General features: G+C 37.3%; 1 protein-coding gene across 7 annotated transcripts in view; it reads left to right on the forward strand.

The window, feature by feature from the left end:
• The first annotated feature begins 213 nt into the window (after positions 1–213).
• Positions 214–20,931, forward strand: part of LOC129750784 (serine-rich adhesin for platelets) — a 251,248-nt gene continuing 230,530 nt past the window's right edge. The window contains exons 1-2 of one of the 7 annotated variants that reach the window (XM_055745843.1): positions 214–457; positions 18,140–18,568. The gene's annotated coding sequence lies outside the window, so the exon portion shown is untranslated. The other 6 variants (XM_055745842.1, XM_055745841.1, XM_055745838.1 and 3 more) reach the window with 6 other exon arrangements.

The following is a 20,931-nucleotide window of genomic DNA, read 5'->3' on the forward strand; positions in this document are numbered from 1 at the left end:
GCATGACAATTCTGATGGTCCCCTTCAACGGAATGTTGCTCCCAATTTGAAGTTGTATTAGTGACAGGGTGGGGGTGTTGTTTTGATTGTTGCTCCCCAGGTTCTGATCCTTTCGTTGTTGGTACATCCTCATCTCATGCATCCGAAATTGTGTCCTTTTTTGCTTTTAATTTTTCTCATCACAATCGGTCGCGAGCTACTTCAGCAACACGTTGGTGCGTGAGATAAAAGTCTCGATTTTCGAGTGATGTAAATCCTTGTGGAAGCTGAATGACTGGTTTGAAATTTAGATTTTATCGATGTTTTACTCGTGTGAAAAGTGTTTATAAAGGTTTTATAATTGAAAGTCTTTGTTTGAAATGTGAAAAATAGTACTGGAATCTATTCTCGAACTTCAAGCTTCAAGGCGGACATTTTTCCACAACGAAGAGCCGAGAGACCCCGGAGTCTCCAACAGGTGGGTTGTTTGGTGGGAGTTTTTGGGAGAAGGTGAGCGAACTCTGGTTCTGTTTTCTGTTATCAGTCAGTGGCGGCGATTTCTTCTCTCGGTGAGTTGATGTGAAGGTATTTATAGCATTGGGTCGGATGCTGCTGGAGTCGTCAGCTGGCTGGATACTGGGGAAAAACCCTTCGGAACCATCAAAAACACATCCCCAGATTCAGTTATCAGCCTTCGGTCGCGAGAGACTGTCGAGCTTCCGGAAACGCTCGGTTGCATATTGAGCTTGAAGAATTCGAACAGAAATCCTATTCGGTGGGAAAAGCCGTTGCTTCAGGCTTTGAAGTAGTTTTGTGGAGTTTCTTAGTGGAGCTATTTTTGTTACTCTAAGATCTACGATGTTAAAGGAAAAAGTGCTTGCTGTCGCTTAGTTCCGGTTCTTTTTTTTTCTTCCTAAGGTGATTGTCCTAACCCAGGAAAAGAGTGTGGGTAGGAAGATCGAATAATAGGTGCACCTCCATTTTGCCGTTTTTTCTATCAACCATCATCCTAACACACCGTTAGAAGTGAAATCTGTTGGCTGAGTAAAAGTGGATCTAACGAAAATCAATTCGCCCAGTGAGGAGTCTCCCCGGGATGATTGGGATGGATGTGATTCCGTAGAATTTTCGAAAAAAAACGCGAAGCCACAGCCGAGGAACGAAAGTGAAATTTTAATCATGGTTGTTTATTTTTCGATCCTTGCTGAAGAGTTAAATTCCCCTCAGTTTCCGCTCAATGGAGTGCGATGATGAAAATTTATGAGCTTGAGCCTGTGTAAGGTGAAGAAGGAGCTGATGGAAGAAAAAAAAATACGCATGTTAGTGGATTCTATTCAACACGACCGACGCACAAAACATCGTATAATCACTTCTCGTTCGGGGTGCACGTTTGTGAGATTTTTTTTCTCCATTTTGGTGAACAAATAAGGGCTCAATTAAGGGGATGGTGAATGTAATGAAATTAGTGGAGTTATCTGATAAGCATCGACGAGAAACACAATTTGGAAGCGAAAGCGTTATAAAAGATCAAATTTTACTGTATTGGATTGGTGAAATACAATTCCCATGATACCGTTCGCAATTTACATTTAAATTTACATACATACAATTAAAATATGAGAACCTGTAGGTTTGTTTTAAACAAAATATAGATTCAAAATTTCAAATTTTGATAACAATTGAGGCCCTGAGAGTCTGGCGGGTAGAAGTGTGGAAAAATTACTTCGTAGGAAACATTCTTTTTCATTTTTTTTCTCTAAAAGTTGTTTTAATTCAAAAGTATGGAGATAAACCATTTAAAAGGCTGAAATTGGCACAACCTTTAAATTAAGATATTGAAAATTGTCGGTGTTATCCATTAAAAGTAAATAAATTTTACACATCTTTCAACTTCTTAGGGGCCTCTCTCTAGACCAGTGATTTTCTAAGTGGTCCCTACTTCCACCTGGGGGGCGTTGAGAGCCTAGAAGGGGGCGGTTAAAGAGCTGAGAACTACCCATTTTGTTTGTATTTTTATACAATTTTGTTCAAAAACACTTCTAGGGGAGCTGTGAGCTCTCAAATGTCAAGACAGGGGAGCGTTGAGTGAAAAAAGTTTAAAAACCACTGCTCTAGACTGCTCTAGGCATAAACTTTATTTTGGTGTATGCTACGTTCCTTGTGATTGGAATAGATACAAATAGATTCTCAATTTTATTATTTGCATTTTTATGACAAATAAGATCTTCATTTATCTTGTAACTGCTTGATTAACTAATTACACAGTTAACTGAAATTACCGAATTCGGTAATTTATTTCATCGAATCAGTTCAGTAATTTGAAAAAAAAATCGGATGGTAATTAATTATTTTGACGTCTATATTCTACCGACCTCCGTTAATCGATTCTGTGATTATTATTAACGGACTTATTTTGAACCGGGTGCATATTTTGGACCACCTTGCAACTATTTACCAATATGTTACTCATAAATCAACAAATCATCAACGAGGAAGAATGACCTTAATAGGTTAAATTACTATAAAAAAAAAAGAAAAAAAACAAATCATCTTAACACACGCACAAAATACAAAATGATAATAAAGTGTGATACAAAATTGAAAATAAAGTTTCTGTTTTTCACAGTTCAGCCGAATTAAGTCCAATTCAGGAGAACGTGTCATTATTGGAGTCTACTTCCAAGAGGTTTTCTGCATAGCTGTGATGAATTCAACAATTACAAGCATGTTCACAGCTATGATAAAACACTTAAAGAGTAGTTTGCAGGCTCGAAGAACCAAAAAAAAAATAAATTCAATAGCATTTTGACCCATGTCGAACCTGCTTAATTCTTTAGGGACTTATTTTTGAACACTCACCCATATCAAGGTATTGAACTAGCTGTTGAAGGTTCATTAACGTAATAGGAAGTGATAATATAAATAGAATTTTGCACGCTCTTTCATTTGCTTATGAAAAATAAAATTTAAAATTTGGTATTTTAATATTTCACTAGCTGACCCGATGTACTTTACTACCCCTTTCAGGAAAAAGAAAGGTTCGTTAAAACTGTTTTGATGATAAAAACTTTCTTTTCAATCAAATTTAAACATTATTCAAAAGCAAACTTTTTTTCATGGCATCTGAGCTTCTAGATTGTCTTGAGTCTCAGCGTAGCTTAAAGGTTTGAACGTTGAAGGAGCCACTCTTTAGAAAAAATGGGGAATCTTTTATACAATAAATAAACCCCATAAATAAAAAAAATCGCCCTTTTTTGAAGTGGGAGGAACTTTTAAATACAGGAAAATTTGAACATATTCAAAAAGTGTGCCAAACTTTATGAAAACTCTAAGACATTACATTACATTAAAAATAAGTGTGTTACAATTATTGGAAATGAGGGTCTTCATTCATGGAAATGGGAAGCGTCTATCAATACAATATATCATCTTTATTTTTTTTATTTACATAGTATTCCGTCTCACGACATAACTTGACGAACATAATTCCTAAAATTCACTCGGTTCATAGCAACCGTTCTCCAATTTCTCGGGCACCCCACGTTCGCCAGATCACGCTCCACTTGGTCTAACCACCTCGCTCGTTGCGCCCCCGCTCGTCTTGTTCCTACCGGATTCGTAGGGAACACCTGTTTTGCAGGACAGTCGTCCGGCATTCTCGCAACATGTCCCGCCCAGCGTATCCGGCCAGCCTTCACCACCCTCTGGATACTGGGTTCGCCGTAGAGTCGCGCGAGCTCGTGGTTCATCCTTCGCCTCCACATTCCGTTCTCCTGTACGCCGCCAAAGATGGTTCTTAACACTCGTCGCTCGAATACTCCGAGTGTACGCAGGTCCTCCTCGAGCAATATCCATGTCTCGTGCCCGTATAGAACAACCGGTCTAATGAGCGTCATATACAGGTTACACTTCGTGCGAGGGCTAAGTCTTCTCGACCGCAGTTGCATGTGGAGTCCATAGTAGGCACGACTTCCGCTGATAATTCGCCTCCGGATCTCACGGCTGGTGTCATTGTCTGCGGTCACCAGTGAGCCGAGATAGACAAAGTCTTCGACTATCTCCAGCTCGTCGCCGTCAATCGTGACCTTGTTATTACTGGACAAGCGGGTTCGGTCGGTCTCGGATCCGCAGGCCAGCATGTACTTCGTCTTGGACGTATTAATCATCAACCCAATCCTTCCTGCTTCGCGTTTCAGTTTGCGGTAGATCTCATCCACCGCCGCAGATGATCTGCCGACTATATCAATGTCATCGGCAAAGCAGATAAGTTGACTGGATCTGTTGAAAATCGTGCCCCGCATTTCGCCCACCGCTCGTCGAATAACACCTTCTAGCACCACGTTGAACATCATGCAGGATAGACCATCACCTTGTCGAAGCCCCCTGCGCGATTCGAATGAATTCGACAATTCACCCGAAATCCGCACACAGCACTGCGTTCCATCCATCGTCGCCTTGATCAGTCTGATCAGCTTCCCGGAAAAGCCGTTCTCGTCCATGATTTTCTATAGCTCGTTACGGTCGATCGTGTCGTATGCGGCTTTGAAGTCGATGAATAGATGATGCGTAGGGACTTGGTGTTCACGGCATTTTTGGAGGATTTGCCGCAATGTGAATATCTGGTCCGTCGTAGACCGTCCCTCCATGAAGCCGGCCTGATGACTTCCCACGAATCTGTTTGCTTGTGGCGTTAGGCGGCGGAGTAGGATTCGGGACAACACTTTGTAGGCGGCATTGAGGACAGTGATCGCTCGGTAGTTCTCACAGTCCAATTTGTCGCCCTTCATGTAGATGGGGCATATTACCCCCTCCTTCCACTCCTCCGGTAGCTGTTCTATGTCCCAGATCCGGATTATCAACCGATGTAGGCAATCGGCCAACCTGTCCGGGCCCATTTTGATGAGTTCAGCTGCGATGCCATCCTTCCCAGCCGACTTGTTTCTATTCAGCTGGCGAATGGCTTCCTTAACTTCACTCATCGTTGGGAGTGGCTCCTCTTCGTCGTTGGCTACGCCGGCGATGTACCTTCCCCCACCGTCTTGATCTCCTGCATGTGCGCCGTTCAGGTGTTCATCGAAGTGCTGCTTCCACCTTTTGATCACCTCACGATTGTCCGTCAGGATACCCCCGTCCTTATCCCGGCACATTTCGGCTTGCGGCACGAAGCCTTTGCGGGATGCGTTGAGTTTCTGATAGAACTTTCGTGTTTCTTGGGAACGATGCAGCTGCTCCAGCTCCTCGAGCTCCTCCTCCTCCAGGCGGCGCTTTTTCTCCTGGAAAAGTCGGACTCGCTGCCTCTTCCGCTGTCGGTGATTTTCCACATTTCGACGGGTGCCTCTTTGCACTACTGCCGCCCGCGCGGCATTCTCTTCGTCCATCACCCTCCTACACTCCTCGTCGAACCAGTCGTTCCGTCGAGATCGCTCCACATAACCGATGACGTTCTCCGCCACACATTTTGATGGTATCCCAACAGTCCTCGAGAGGGGCTTCGTCAAGCTCGCCCTCTGCCGGCAGCGCTGCTTCGACCGATTGCGCGTAGTCTGCCGCGACCTCAGGTTGCTTCAGTCGCGCGATGTTGAACCGAGGCGGGCGCCGGTTTCGCTTGTTGTTCACTACGGAGAGTTTTGGGCGCATCTTCACCATCACCAGATAATGGTCCGACTCGATGTTGGCGCCCCGACAGGATCTGACGTCGATGATGTCCGAAAAGTGCCGGCTGTCGATCAAAACGTGGTCGATCTGTGATTGCGTTTGGTACGGTGATCTCCAGGTGTACTTGTGTGGGAGGCGGTGCTGAAAAAAGGTACTACGTACGGCCATTCGTTTGGAGGCGGCGAAATCAATAAGTCTGAGGCCGTTTTCGTTGGTCAGCTGGTGCGCGCTGAACTTTCCAATTGTCGGTTTAAATTCCTCCTCCTGGCCGACCTGAGCATTGAAATCCCCGATGACGATCTTGATATCATGTTTTCGGCAACGGTCGTATTCACGCTCCAGCTGCGCGTAGAATTCGTCTTTGTCGTCACCGGTACTTCCGAGGTGAGGGCTGTGCACGTTGATGATGCTGATGTTGAAGAACCGACCCTTGATTCTCAACCGGCACATTCGTGAGTTGATCGGCCACCACCCGATCACGCGCTTTTGCATCTTTCCCATCACTATAAAAGCTGTTCCAAGCTCGTGTGTGTTGCCGCAGCTCTGGTAGATGGCACGACCATCGGGATACGTTCGTACCGTGGAGCCCTTCCAGCATACCTCCTGCAGCGCTACGATGTCGAATTTGCGGCTCTTCAATTCGTTGAACAGCACGTGGGTACTGCCCACAAAATTTAGAGATCGGCAGTTCCATGTTCCAAGTTTCCAATCGCTAGTCCCTTTTCGTCGCGTGGGTCTTTGCCGATTTCCATCCGAAATTTGTTGTTCGTTATTCGTTGCTTATGTTTTTTTAGTAGTCACAGGCTCGCAAGGCCCGCAGCTAACCCCACTATCTCGCAGGAGGACCATCGTGATGTTGCTGTTTTGGGTCCCGAACACCACCAGGACGTTGTTGCACTCCGCACGCCGCCCCTAACATGGAGAACAGACGCGTACGAAGCCCCCTAACTCAGTCTACATGCGACCAAAGCATCCACCGGGGTTGGGTACCTGATCTCCGCTAAGGTTGCTCGCGCCCCAGCTAGTACCACGGGGAGGTAGAGAATCGGAGTTGCAGACAAGAGGTGATATGACCACTACCCGAGGGTTGGGTGTATGGGGTCTCGAGTTGCACATTGTCTACTTCACTAGCCAAAAAAAATCATCTAATTTTGTTCAAACTTATTTGACAATTATTTTCGAAATTCAAATTAAGCTAAAAATAATAAAAAACGAAAAGTGCACAATAAATAAGGAAATATATTTCTAACATAATTTTCTTATACATGACTATCACACAAATAAAAAAAATAAAAAAAATTACTTATAAAACAAATCAAAATTTCCAAAACAAACCACGAAGAAAGTTTCAAATCAATGATATTTTGGTAAGTTATTGATAATTTTTTCAAAATGATGTTCCTTTCTCTGAATAAGGAATATGCTTAAAAATAATTTTAAAGCAATCTAGTTTTCAATTTTGATGAAATAAATATTACCAAAACACCGATTTCAAAAAAAAATTCTGAATTCTAAAAATAAGTCAGACCAGGTTAAAGATTTACCATGATCAATTGATAATAATTGTTATTTATTGTTCATCTTAATTCACATTTCTATTCTTCATTTTCATCTGAAGGGTTGATAAATTCCGCTAAAGTGTTTTGAATTTGAAAAAAAAAATTATTCGCGATTTGAAATGAAAATTTCAGATAACGACAATTTTTAAAAGTTTATGTTTTTAAAACACATGAATTCAGAATTGGAAAACATAGACAATAACCCAAGCTACCAAAAGTCTCATATCGAATTAAACTCGTGCCTCCAAAGTTCGAATTTCGCTGAACAAAGGTTTCAAAGGGAATTGGTACCGAGTTTTCTCGAATGTGAGCATGAAAGTTACAAAAGGTTGCTCAAATAGCCTTCTATGGACTTGAAGTTCCAAAAACTTCCTCACCAGAACTAATTTTTTCCATTAGGTTGTTTGATTGCTTGAGTAAGCGAATCAAATAATAGTGTAGCAGAACTGGCATGCGTTCCGGCATGTATCGAACAAAGTTAAAAACAAAGCAATTAAGTAAGATCAATTTAGGGAGGTGATGGGAGGAATAAAGATGGATGCCGAGAAACCGGCAGCACCACATGGGCTGGTGGTGACCAAAGTAAGAGAAGAGAGGAGAATTGTTTTTTGTTTTTGCTAATTAAACGTTTACTTGTGGGCTGAATAGAAGGCCGTTCAAATCTGTAATGGAACTTCAAAGTTTCAATAAGAACTTAAATTTTGGGCTGAATAAAACGAACTTCAGCACATTGATTATGCTGATTTAGCAGTGTTCGACCGTTTTAACGAGACTTTTGGTTGCTTGGGAAGCTTATCTAAATTATTTTAAAAAAAAATGACTGGACCAGTTAATTCGGTAAATTTCTTTAAAAATGTAAAGAAAAACTGTACAATAAAATTCAGTAAAATCATTTGAAAATTAAAACAAAATATGAAGACAAAAAACATTTTTTGACATTTTAGAGGGTTTTCTTTTTTTTTTTTTCAATAAACACGTCTTACCATTATAAAAACTTATTTATAGAATTCATTTGATAACTCAAGGGAACAGCACTTTGGTGATTATGTTTGAAAGATTGATTTATTGTTGTTGTTGAATTTTGACTATCACATTTAGTTTTGATTATATGGAGTTTTAAAATGTGTCTGTTTCAAGTGAACTCAATCATTGATAAATGAATAACTATCTAACCTGGTTTCGTTCATTATACTTCATTCAATAAAGGAATAATATTTTGATGTTTGTGATGATGCATGATCTAGAAAAGTAAAATCTAACAATTTTTTTAAAATTTTCTAAAGATATCAGTACAAGTATTTGTGACATAACTGCAGAAAGTTTTTAAAAAAAGCTTGATTTCATTCACAAATTTGTTGAAACCTGCAAAACGATAAGATTTATGCTTCAAAAAGTATCTTAATAAAACGTTTTTTACAACTTCTTTTAAAATTCGTTACATGAGGAAAAGTCAACAAATAGAATACTTCTATAACTTTTTTGCAGAGCTCAAAATTACTTGAAGTCTTGATGAAAGTTGATAATTGTTTCAATACTTTTTTTTAAAAAAGTTATGTTGTTGTTTTCAAGTTTTGTCAAAAAGTGCAGAGCTTCCCTGAAGAATTTTGAGCTATTTTGAAAAGTTATTAAGGTAGCTGAAAGAAAAAATGCATATTTAGAGTTAAAGCACTCAAATTAGTCAAAATTACTTTTTAAATTCATTGCACTCCGGAAAAATGTAAATTTTGTGGCCTTGTGTAATTCATCAAAACCTTTTCAAATGTCATGTAGTGCATTTAGAAGAACAAGAATACACAGCAACAAAAAAGTGTTGCGATATTACATCAAAAACGTGCACATAACTTGAGTCGCAAATGGTACCTAAAATTACATTCTGTTGATGTATCAGTTACTCCATAAATGTCACGTAGTAGACAAACCAGAGTAAGAAGTTATGTTCTAGACGCTATCATTCATGATTTTCCTTAAATGTGATACATTTATTTATTCAGAATTAAGATCAGGGGTTTTAAACGAGTCGAAAAGGGATGTCGAAATTCAATCAAAAACAAACTGAGCCAAAAACTTTAAAGCAATTTAAAATTTATTATAGATAGATTTGTCAAGTTTATATTTGTTGAATTTACGTTTGCTATACAAAGCTCCAAGCCTGACTGTATTAAACATTCATCAACATTTTCTGTATAGCATTCTCCTTATCTTGAAATTGGACTTCCATGCTGGAGCTGCCCGATTATTGGGCATTACGCTGAAGCATCATAAATTTTCGTTCAGACTTCATGTAGAATCTTCCCAAATTTTGTTCCCAAATCGATTGGTTTAAACCACTTTGTTTTTTGCAAGCCGGAATACATCGTTTCTTCAAAGCTATAAATGAAAAACCCAGAGGAAAGATGAATAAAATAAAATACTATCCTTATAATCCGGGTGTTTCAAATCATAATATCTTCTCCGCTGAGTCAAGTGGGCCAAATTCCCTAAAAATAAGAAATAATGAAATGAAACTTAAAGCAATAGTTTTGCTTAGAAATTTAATTGATTTTGGTAGTACTTACAAGTCAAACAAATACTGCTGAGTTTCGTAATCCGTTTCAAACTTTTGGAAATGAATAAAATTTGAGACTTCAATTGAGGAAAACATTGACTACTTGATGCGGTATCACATGGAAAGTTGTGATATTACACCACACGACGTGTTCGCATTGTGTACATCGTTTTGATGTATTATTGCATCAGAAATCCGTAATGCTACATCATCTCCAGAAATTACATCTTCCATCGTTACATTTTTTTTACTGTGTACAACATAAAATTGAGACTGAAATTGTTGTTTGAAGGTATAATCGATTTTTTCTAAACTAACATTTTTAGTAATAACTTGTCGATGTCTAAAATTAGTATTTGATTAATTCATTTTGAAGTAAAAATGATGCGTTTTAAACTCTGTTTCTGTTTAGTTACACTAATTAATAAAAGCCCGAAGAGAAAGAGTTTTTATATGTCAAGTTAAGAGTACAATACAAAAGGTTGATCGAATTGCAAATCTAAATTTGTGCCTTGCTTTTAATTTTAAACACTCTCTAAGATCGAATAATTTTCCGATACTACGATGAAAATTTTACTTGAAAAAATCTCGATGAGGGGGGTTAAACCCCTAAAACCCCCCATTTTCGTTCGACCTTGCACCTGATTATGTCATAATGCTTAATTTTATTAATTTTTAATCAAAATTCATCGAGGGTTGTAAAAATTGTCATTTTTTTATTAATTTTGTATGGGAGCCCCCCGTTTTTGGATTAGGAAGGAATTGAAAGTACAGTTATAGAAACCATTACCGGTCTTGAAAACGGCTACACACAAAATTTCACATTTATAGGTTCAGTAGTTTCCGAAAATTGTTCGAATTGTGTCATATTTTCATTAATTTTGTATAAAGGATCACCACCCCTTCCCCCCTCCTGCATGTCGAAGTGGGTTGAAAGTATTTTAGAAACCATCTCCGACCTCAACAACTTTAACATACAAAATTTTACATGGATCGGTTCAGTAGTTTTCAAGTTTATAGGGAACAGACAGACAACCAGATAAACATTAATTCAACCCTGTTAAACCCGATCCCGCCTTTAGACGGGTTTTATATAATCGGCATAAACTCAAAGCCAATCATTATTTTTACTTATTTTTTGAGCAGAATGTCTCAAAATATGTAAATATTACAATCCATTCTAAGCTGTTATTTATTATTATTTATTATAAATCAACAGATTACTTATTGATCCAAATGAAAAATTAAAATTAAAGACAATGTACATAAAGCGGTAATCTACGTTAGACTTAAAACTCTAAGAACTTTTCTTCGAAGTACATCACGCGAAACGTCAAAGTCGAAGTACTCTGAGTAGCGGTTAAATGTTTTTATAACACCGATTAGAGCTGTGTTGGCCCCATAATTTTTCAGCCGGAGAGGGACAAATATCTGAAGATCACGATTCCTCAAAACTCGTGATCGTACGTTGAGTCGAAGTTCCTCTAACAATGCGGGGCAGTCTATTCCCTATGAGAGCAAATCAGCAACGACAAGGCTCGTGTGGCGGTCTGGTGGGCTTGCAGCGTGTTGATGTCGATTAGACGACAGCGACTCTCGTAGCTTGGAAGTCGGATCGGGTCGTGCCAGTTGAGTTGTCGGAGAGCGTATCGCAAAAAAACGCCGTTGAATGGCCTCAATACGCTCTGAGCCGTTTTGGTAATATGGGCACCAAACAGCTGAGGCATATTCAAGGGTCGATCGAACCAAGCTACAATAAAGACTCTTCGAGCAGTAGACATCCTTGAAGTCTTTCGTCATGCGAAAAAGAGGACCTTGACATCTGGAGGCTTTGTCGACGATGTAGTTTGTGTGAATCTTGAAATTCAACTGTGATCACGCCAAGATCATTAGCTTGTTCGACACGAGCGATAGCGTCGTTTCCAAGATGATAAATGGCTGATAACGGGTTCCGCTTGCGGTAAAACGAAATTACTGCGCATTTACTACGATTCAAGGGAAGGCAATAGACATCACACCAAGAGGCGAAGAGGTTGAATTGGCTCTGTAAGAAGTTTACATCCTCGGGGCCTCGGCGATACAGTTTAAGGTCATCAACATACGCTAATTTTGGACCATCAAGGAGCAACAGCACGTCGTTGAAGTATATCAGGAATATTATTGGTCCTAGATGACTTCCTTGAGGCACTCCGGATTTGGCAGAGAATTGACTGGAAAATAATTCAACTATTCGAGCAATGAGTTTACGTCCAACCAGATAGCTACGGAACCATTCCAGTAAAGACCGAAGATACCAATACGATCGAGTTTGTCGATGGCTATGTCATGGTTCACCTTGTCGAAAGCAGCTGACAGGTCAGTGTAGATGACGTCGGTTTGAGATCCCATGGCGAAACTGTCTTTCGCAGTAGACGTGAATGTCAACAGGTTTGTAGTCGTAGAGCGCTTAGGCATGAATCCATGTTGTTCATTTGAAATATAAGGCTTGCAATAGGGTAAATGATCTTGAACGGAACCAATTGGCTCAATTCAACGCAACTCTTAACAGTTGATCAAGCGGTATGGCTATGGGTGATATCCGAACAAATTTTTTTTCAGTTCAGCGGATAGATCTTGTTTTCTGCTTTCTAATGATGATTTTTAGAATATTTTAGAGTAAATCCTAATAACTTTAGAGCTGTTTTACTGAAGTAAGAATTCTGATCTTGAGCGGAACCACGCTGATCTTGAGCGGAACTAAAATATGATCTTGAGCGGAACCATTTTCTGCTGTCGACATCTTTAATAGCTCTTATTCTTAATCCTTGCGTAACTGTGAAAACTTTAATTAAATTTTATCTTTGAAGATTTTAAAGTTCAAAAATTAATGTTTTTACGTAAAAAAAAAAGAAACTCAGCGTTCAAAAGTTGTTCTCAAAATAGCCGTTCAAATTTATTTCTTGCTTAGAAAAGTTCAATTTTCAATTTGATTCACTTTATCCTATTTTAAAAGAATCGATTCTCTAAACTCAAATTTTAGTTTTTTTTATCTCAAAAATTCAATTCGTTATATATTTGATTTATTATTTGAATGTGAGTGTTTAGGGTCATGTTGCCCCGATCAACTTTTGAAGGTAACGACTTAGTCAGTAATACAAAAGTTGTTTTTTTTGCAAAAAAAAAACTGTACGTTTCTCTTAATCAATGTTTTTGAGAAAAAAAATCTGTTTTTTCAGGATTTCTTATTCCCTTAATTCCTTTAATTTCATTGAAAATTCATGATAACTTGGAGCATTTTTATATTTTAGTTGGGAAAAATCAGTTTACGTTGAAAATCTTTCCATACTTCTCTAATTCAAAGTCTGTAAATATTTCAAAAATTTGTGTTCTGTGACACAGATGCTGTGATAAAAGTTTTCTCATAATTCTGTGAAATAACGGATTTTCTGTGATTTCGGGAACCTTTGCTCTAAGCAACTCATTCATAGAATAAAGTTTATAATAAATTCTAGTTAATCACGATAAAATTTATTTAAATCAAAAATCTATGGAAACATTAATTATTTAGCTCAATTGATAAAACAATTATTTTTCAAACCAATTTCGAGTTCGAGCACGAGTGTAAAATGAAACACGAGGGAATTGGATAGGTTTTCAATACCAGGCCACCAATTGAATCGTGGAGTATTATTAAATAGCTAACCCGGTGTGTTTTGCTACACTTTGTAAAACTGAAGGAACGTGTGTAGAAAACAATTTGAATTTTTGTTTATTAGGTAGTATATCGTTTTCAATTGGAATTTGAACATCTAAAACTACCTCTTTAAGGGGGGGGTAGGGTCTAACGGGTATAAAAAAACACCATTTTCACGATTTTTTTTTTGGAGCTATCGTTCAAACAAATGTATTCAAATTTTTTGCATTATACAAAGCATTGTTAAAAGAACATTTAGTAATTTTTTTGTAGAAAAATATTGAAAAATGAGCCGGTAACGGAGCACTTTCGAGGATGCCTTTTAGAAAACAGGATTTGCGGTGGACACTGTATCTCAGCACAGAATCATCTGAAGTCAAAAAATCAGAGGAAAATATTTTTAATAGATGTTTTTCTGGACCCCAACGTTTTTATTTAACTTAAAAAAATTTATGAAATTTTTGTGGCTGTTTGAAGTAAAAACTACGATTTTTCACGAAAAAATTGGCCATTTTTCACCTGTAAAATCTCCCCAAAGTAAAAAAAAAAAAACAAAAAAGAAAAACGTTGGGGTCTGGTATTTTATATGTAGAAAATATGTTCCAAATTTGAAAAGAATCGGATAAGTAGTTTTCAAATGACGATGTCCACGGACTTTAAAAACGTGCTTTCGAGAAAATCGCGTTTGAAGTTTCTGCTCTTGCTTTCTTGCAGCATTAGATAGGAGGAGATAAAGGCCTATAATTTCTACAGTTTTGCTTCAATTGACTTGAAAATTTGACACAACATTCTTGAAATGTTTTACAATAAGAAAATAAAAAAATAAAAAAATCGATTTTGTGAAAGTGTTAGACCCTACCCCCCCTTAAATGAAAGCTACTTCTTAAAGTATGAATAGATTGATTCTTATTCTGAAGTAATGACTTAACTTTATTAGCTTCATTAGTTCTCGAATTATGCCAAAAAATATGTATGAAAGCCTTCCTCCTCCTTCCCGTCGTCCCTCTGAAAGAAAGAATCAAAAACACATTTCTTGTACCTCCAAAAATTAAACTTTTCGTGCGCTGTGACACAAATTACCTAATTAATTTTTGTTCTATTCGAACTTAATTTTACATCTTTTCTTTTCCTAAAATAATAAGAGATAAACAAAGGTGCTGCATACATTCAGGGGTAAAACCGCGTGTGAGACATTAAGTATAAGGCAGCGCACCTAGCGGTTTATTTCGGAAGCTAGTAGTTCCGCTCAAGATCAAAGATGGTTCCACTCAAGATCATATTTCAATTTTAAAAACTACTCGATTAATTGATATTTTAATGGGAAACTTGTTACAAAAACCCGAATAATGCTTTTTTATGAGTTTTTCTATCATTTTAGTCATTAAGAAAAAGTTTTTAACGGTCAACGGTGACATAAATTGACGTTGAAAGTCGGCGTAGATTGATGAAAATTGCAGCAGAAATGCGTATGTTTTTAAATCTTCAAATAACATTATTTAAGGCAATAAATTTTAGCAAAAATGTTAATGTTTGTAGGAAAAGATCTTGAAAAAGTGTTTTTTCAACATTTTGATAAGATTCTTAAACAATCATTGCCTAGATCTTAGGAAAAGTAAATGGTTCCGCTCAAGATCAGATTTCGACTAGTTCCGCTCAAGATCATTTACCCTACGTAAAAATGGGTCCCAAAACAACCAGCTAGAACAATTTGGCTATCGCACATAATGCAGAAATAGCCACGATGTTTGACAAGCAGTTCACAAAAGCTACAACTTAGAGATACTAATAAAATGGGATATCTTGAAAGGGATCGATTTTTTTTTTCAAATTATTAGGGCGGAACAAATTTCAAATTCTTCTTTTGTCCCTCGGAGCTGGAGCATCGCGAGGGGGTGAATAGTAGAAAAATAATGCGAAAAACAAATAAAATTAAATTAATTTGCACGAAACTTTGTATGCAACCAAATTGCTCACCATTCCTTGCAGAAAACTTATGAATTAAGGTTTCCAAATTGCCCGGTTTTATCAGGGTTTGCCCTGATATTTGGTACAAAATTTGCGAACAGTCCGGCCCGGATTTCATTGAAAAATGCCCTGATGATGACCGGGGGTTTTCAGTTTATTTGGCAAATCAAACAAAATAAGAATAAATTGTGTTGTAATTTTTTTCCTATTTATCCACCGAAACAAGATTTTTTTAGCAGATTTTGCAAAAATAATCATGAAAAGGTTTTTCGAAGCCGATTTAAAATTTGATTATAAATTTTGTTGAATAATTAATTTTTTCAATTTATTTCTGGGTTTTGACATAATTTGCCCGGATATGTCCCGGATTTTTGGTCGTAAATTTAGAAATGAAATGCCCAGATTTTGCCAGGTTTTTATAGATAATTGCCCGGTTTTCTATAAAAACCTGGCAAAATCAATAATACAAAAGGTGAAATAACTCCCATTATCAAAAATTGGTTTTTTGGTCTTGTAATCTTTCGGATGATTGAATTTTTCTTCAAAATTTACATACAAGATGTTCAAACTTTATTTATTTCACCTTCGGGTGGATTTTTATGAAAATTTCGAAGGGCCGCGGTGGCAAAAGAAGAAATTGATATTTGTTCCAGATTTTGGTAGCTTCATGAAACAGTTTGGTATACAAGTAACAACTATTCAGGCTTAATTCTTTGAGCATAAAGTAATCCTACATTAGGCAGGCAGGGTTGGCAAAAAACATGATAAAAAATCGACCTAGCTTAATTTTTGTAAGATCAGTAATTTGTGAAACAATTTTATCAAAAATCATACAAAATTATAGTTATGAGACAGTCCTTTTAAGTTTCAAAATAAAGAGTGAAAAATGAAACTGCAACCGAAAAAGTACTGAAAATGCATTTTTTTAGCGTCCTTCGCACTGGCCTGCTATATGGTGTTTTTAATTTTATAAATATTAATATTGTAAAACATTTCAATCTTTTTTGATGTCTCAAAAATTCAATTAGCAATTATTAAACCCAAGACCCAAAAACTAAGTAGTTTAACCGACAAACTTGACTTATTCTTGCCGCAAAAATTTGAAATAATTGACAAAGATTTTTAACTATCGATAGACGTTGGTTAGCCAGTGTTAAAGTTATTCATCAAAACTTGTAAATTTTCAGATAACTACCCTTTTGTTTCAAAATATGTCGTTTCTTGCCGATGATTAACGCCACTAAATGATAAGTGTTGCAAAATAGAACATTAGGATTCTTTTCGTAGCGTTTCTTTGTTGGAATTGTTTGCTTTTTAAGATTGTTTGTGGTTTTTCACTTTTGCACTAATTTTTGAACTGAAAACATTTTTTATCAAATTCAAACCAGTTTTTAGAAAAAAAAATGTTGAAGTCTAAGTCGTATATCAAGGAAAAACTATCATTTTCCTTGTTTAACCTGATCCATTTTTCCAATTTAAAGCTTTGGCTTTGAGATATTATTTCAAAGGGGCCCTAGCTACGTTTTAATTCCGTATTCTAGTTTTGATTTCCTCTCCTAGATTTTTAGAATGATCAAAGAAATTTAAAACTTTTTTCCTCGCGGGGCTCTTCTAATTGCTTCGCATTACCCCCCTTAATCCAGCCTTGCATGGGAATATTGTAACACTAAGGTCTTTATTTTAAACGGATTGGTTTCGTCATTAGAACGATTCTTTTCCACGGTTCCTACAAATCAACACGATTTCGGAGAGATAATATTTTTAGTGCCATGTTTTTTTTTTTTTTTTTTTGTTTCGATTATAGTCGTTTTACCACCTTTATGGCATTCGCGACTTTATAAACGTTACAGTTGGCGGATCGTTATTGAAAAACTTATCCGGTACAACTGTGTTCGATGTTTACTCTTGGGCTCGAACTCGAGGACATCGGCTCAGGAGACAACAGACTTGCCAACTGAGCTATATCACAAGCCCACCTTTTAGTGCCATGTATGTGCGGATTTTATACCGTATACCTTGGTGTAAATACTTTGGAAAGCATTCACATTGATGATGGCATAATGTGTGAAACCAGAGCTAAATTTGATAACATCTTGAATGAAAAGAAAAACCATTTTCCCTGGACTGTTGTTGTGCTTCCGAGCGAAAGAAAACAAACGACAGAATAAATACATTGTCAGGATATCAGTAACAGTTTCTTTTCTTGCTCCATCGTTGTTTATTTTTCCCCGCTGCCTGCATATTGTTTTTAACTTTCGTCTGGCTGGGTAGAATGACGTTCGGGGTAGGAGTTTGAGTTCAGAGAAAAATACCCAAAATAAAGCACTCCAGCAGGTTTTCCCTGGGATATGTACGTCAACGACCAAACCGTTAGGGTCCCAAAGGGAGCTTTTCCTCCTTCTCCACGTGTCCTCCGGTGGGACTCCTTCAAAACGGGAAAAGTAGTAGCTCCCTGATGGATGAATCTGGGATGAGTGAAATGGGAGCTTGTTCAGACGCGCAATTAAAAATGGAAGAAAAATGTGTAACAAGAAGAGAAAAGATAAAACGGTGTACCCGGTGAATCAAATGGGGGAATTTTCCTCCGAGTTAAGCAAAGACAGTGTTCGCTAATGGAATATCTCCTGTCGGTGGAATGTCGACGATAAGCTTTTCAACAAAGAATGTGAAGGGATGAAAGCTTTTTTTTAAATCTTGTTTGTTTATGGTTGTGTGAAAGGTCTAATTATTTCTTTTCTGCTAATGAAAGTTGTGTTACCTCAGGAAACCCCGATAAAAGAAGAATGCAGCTATTCAACACGTGCTACCAGCTGCCACGTGTTAATGAGTGAAGTTTTCCAAACCGACCATAGCAATTCCTGCAAATATGTTAATGTAAACGTACTTGGATGAAAAAAAATACAAAAAAGCACCCGTCGCAAACTTGAAGACAAGCTGAGTCTCCGTATATAAAAATATGCAGCACAATAGTCCCCAGGGATGTTAAGTGGATTATTTATGTCTGAGAGTTTTTCCACTCACAGCAACGACGAATCAGCCAGGGAGTGAGTGAGTGAGTGAGTGGCTGGAAGCAAAAAAAAAATTCCACCCACCCCCAAATGGAGGAGGGGAAACAAAAGTTGACCGTTTCTGCAAGCTTTTGGGTATTAATTTCATCGCAGCATAAAAGCCAACGTAATTAAGCGGTAAAAGGTGAGTTGGGTCTTTTTTACGCTTGTTTTCGGGGCAGCACCCGAATGAGAACTGGATTATGTTGGGCTTTGGGTTGTCGACAAAAGCTTATCATATAAAAAAAAACTTAAGGTCACCAGATGTGTAAATATACTTAAAAAGCAATTATGATTATTTGGGATCGCAGCAAGCCGTGCTCGAGCATGGACGTGTTTTTTTCGCCGTCGCGTTTTTCCCGTTTTTTTTCTCGCGAAATTAAATATACTGTGAATTTAAACTATTTCAAGATTTCTGTTGCGATCAGTATATTTTAAAATTGATTGAAATCCATCAAAATAACTAGCAGAGAAATGCAACTGGTGTTTTGTTGTGCTGGACAAATCCTGTGGGATTTCGTTTTTATGGCTCGTGATTTTTTCCAGAAAGTTGGATTATACAAGTGAAATTGAAGTGTTTTATCCATAAGTTTTATCGTTTTATGATCTTCTCGATTGTATCCTCGGCGAGCATTAATTGTCCCCATTGAAGACCAACGGGAAGAGTGTGGAGTTGTGGTTCTTCATAGTAACAAGCATTCAGAAATCGAATTAAGTTAGGATTGAAGTGTACACTGGGTGGTGATCCATAACAGATTCGTTGCTCAAAACAGGCAAGCGCCTTTGAATTTGCAATCGAGGAAGTAGTGATTAAGAAATCTAACAAAAATTTATTTGGAAAAGTGATTTTAAAGTGGCATTAAACAGTGTTTTTTTTTTTTTTTTTTTTTTTTTTTTTTTTTTTTTTTTTTTTTTTTTTTTTTTTGTTTCTTCATAAGTAACATGATATGAGGTTTTCACACACATGTTTTCGGTTGGAAACGACAGCAGTTTGCTACGACTTTTTCTTTGGTTGAGTCGTCGAGATTTATTGAGTTCCTAGAAAATGTTTAATGAAATCGAGTTGCGCGAAGTTTATCTTAAGTTTATTGTGCCTTGGTGTCGTTGGGGCAGGAGTTGTTTGTAAGGTGCTGTTGAGGAAAGGAGTGGATGGCGGCAGATGTTCCGTTTACTCCATGAAAAACGGACGAAGATTTATTTTCACTCTCGGTCAAGCTGCGACTGACAATGAAGAATTTCCCGATTGCTGCGATCTTTTTGAATAATCCAAAAAGGAGCAGTGCTGCTGCCCACTTACGAAAATGGAGTTGTAAAATTTTCCATTAATTATCTTCAGCGGGGGTAATCAAAGCTAAGTATATTTTTAATTCCATTCTTTGTTTTTTGTATGATGATTTTGAATTATTAACTTTCTCTTCTACAATGAATTGTTATTAAAATCCCATTTTAATACTGAAAATTAACATCGGTTGTAGTATGGCATCCAATGGTAAATCAATAAAGCCATTCGAGTTATTAACAGAACTCCAAAAATTTTGTTTTCCTTCTAATATTTTTCTCTGTTCTTTTTTGAAGTTTTGCTGGGGGAAGGGGATTTGGGATCACTAATTATGTTTTTTTTTATCTGCTAAAGTTTCTTTTCAAGAGCGAGCAAAGGCGCTATATCCAAGGTCAATGACCAGAAATGATAGTGCATCGAAATCCAAAACTCTAAATTACAGTTTACGATAATACAATACTTGAATCATAATTTTAAAGTCAAAGAAGTTAAATAATAAAATTAAGAAAATTTGGAAGGAAATATTGAAGATTTGGATTTCTGTGCAGAAAAACGTCATTTCCATCCACAGAAGGACGAATGCATACGGGCCATCATCTAGAAGCACACAAAAATTTAGCATATGTGCTTCCAACGTTAAAATCTTAGTAATAAGTAGCCATGGAAACGTATGGTACTGTTGTCCACGTTTCTTCTTCCCTGTGTTCCAGTTGTCTCTGCGTCCAATACTGCACAGTGGGCCCGGCCTAGTTAAGATGAGTAGTAAATGTATTTTTACTACTCACCGGGATGCTGACAAGATCTGGCTGTGTATGTATCATAAGCATAAGCAAGCATAAGCATAAGCATTAAAAAGCAATTATGATTATTTGTCGAAAATCAAAGACCAAGGCCTTTAAAAAACTTAAATTTTTTTTCTGTTTCCATTAGATTCTGTCAAACACAAACTTGTTTCGTCTTTAAATAAATAAAATATTGCGTTATTGAACTCAAAAAACAGGCATATGGTCATAGACAATAGCCCTTCATCCGAACTGCCGAGTCGCGTTTCAAGTAGAGCAAAAAATTAAAAAGTAGGTACTCAGAAAACAGGAAGGCATATGATCTTTGAAATAAACCATCGAAGAATTTTCGTTGAGCGTAGAAAGATTAAGTTCACAATTTGTTTATATCGATTCCCTTGATTTCTGTTAATAACGCTGTGTTTAGCTGCAAAAACTAAGTTTCCT

The sequence above is a fragment of the Uranotaenia lowii genome, chromosome 3 (assembly GCF_029784155.1).
Source record: "Uranotaenia lowii strain MFRU-FL chromosome 3, ASM2978415v1, whole genome shotgun sequence".
Lineage (NCBI taxonomy): Eukaryota > Metazoa > Arthropoda > Insecta > Diptera > Culicidae > Uranotaenia > Uranotaenia lowii.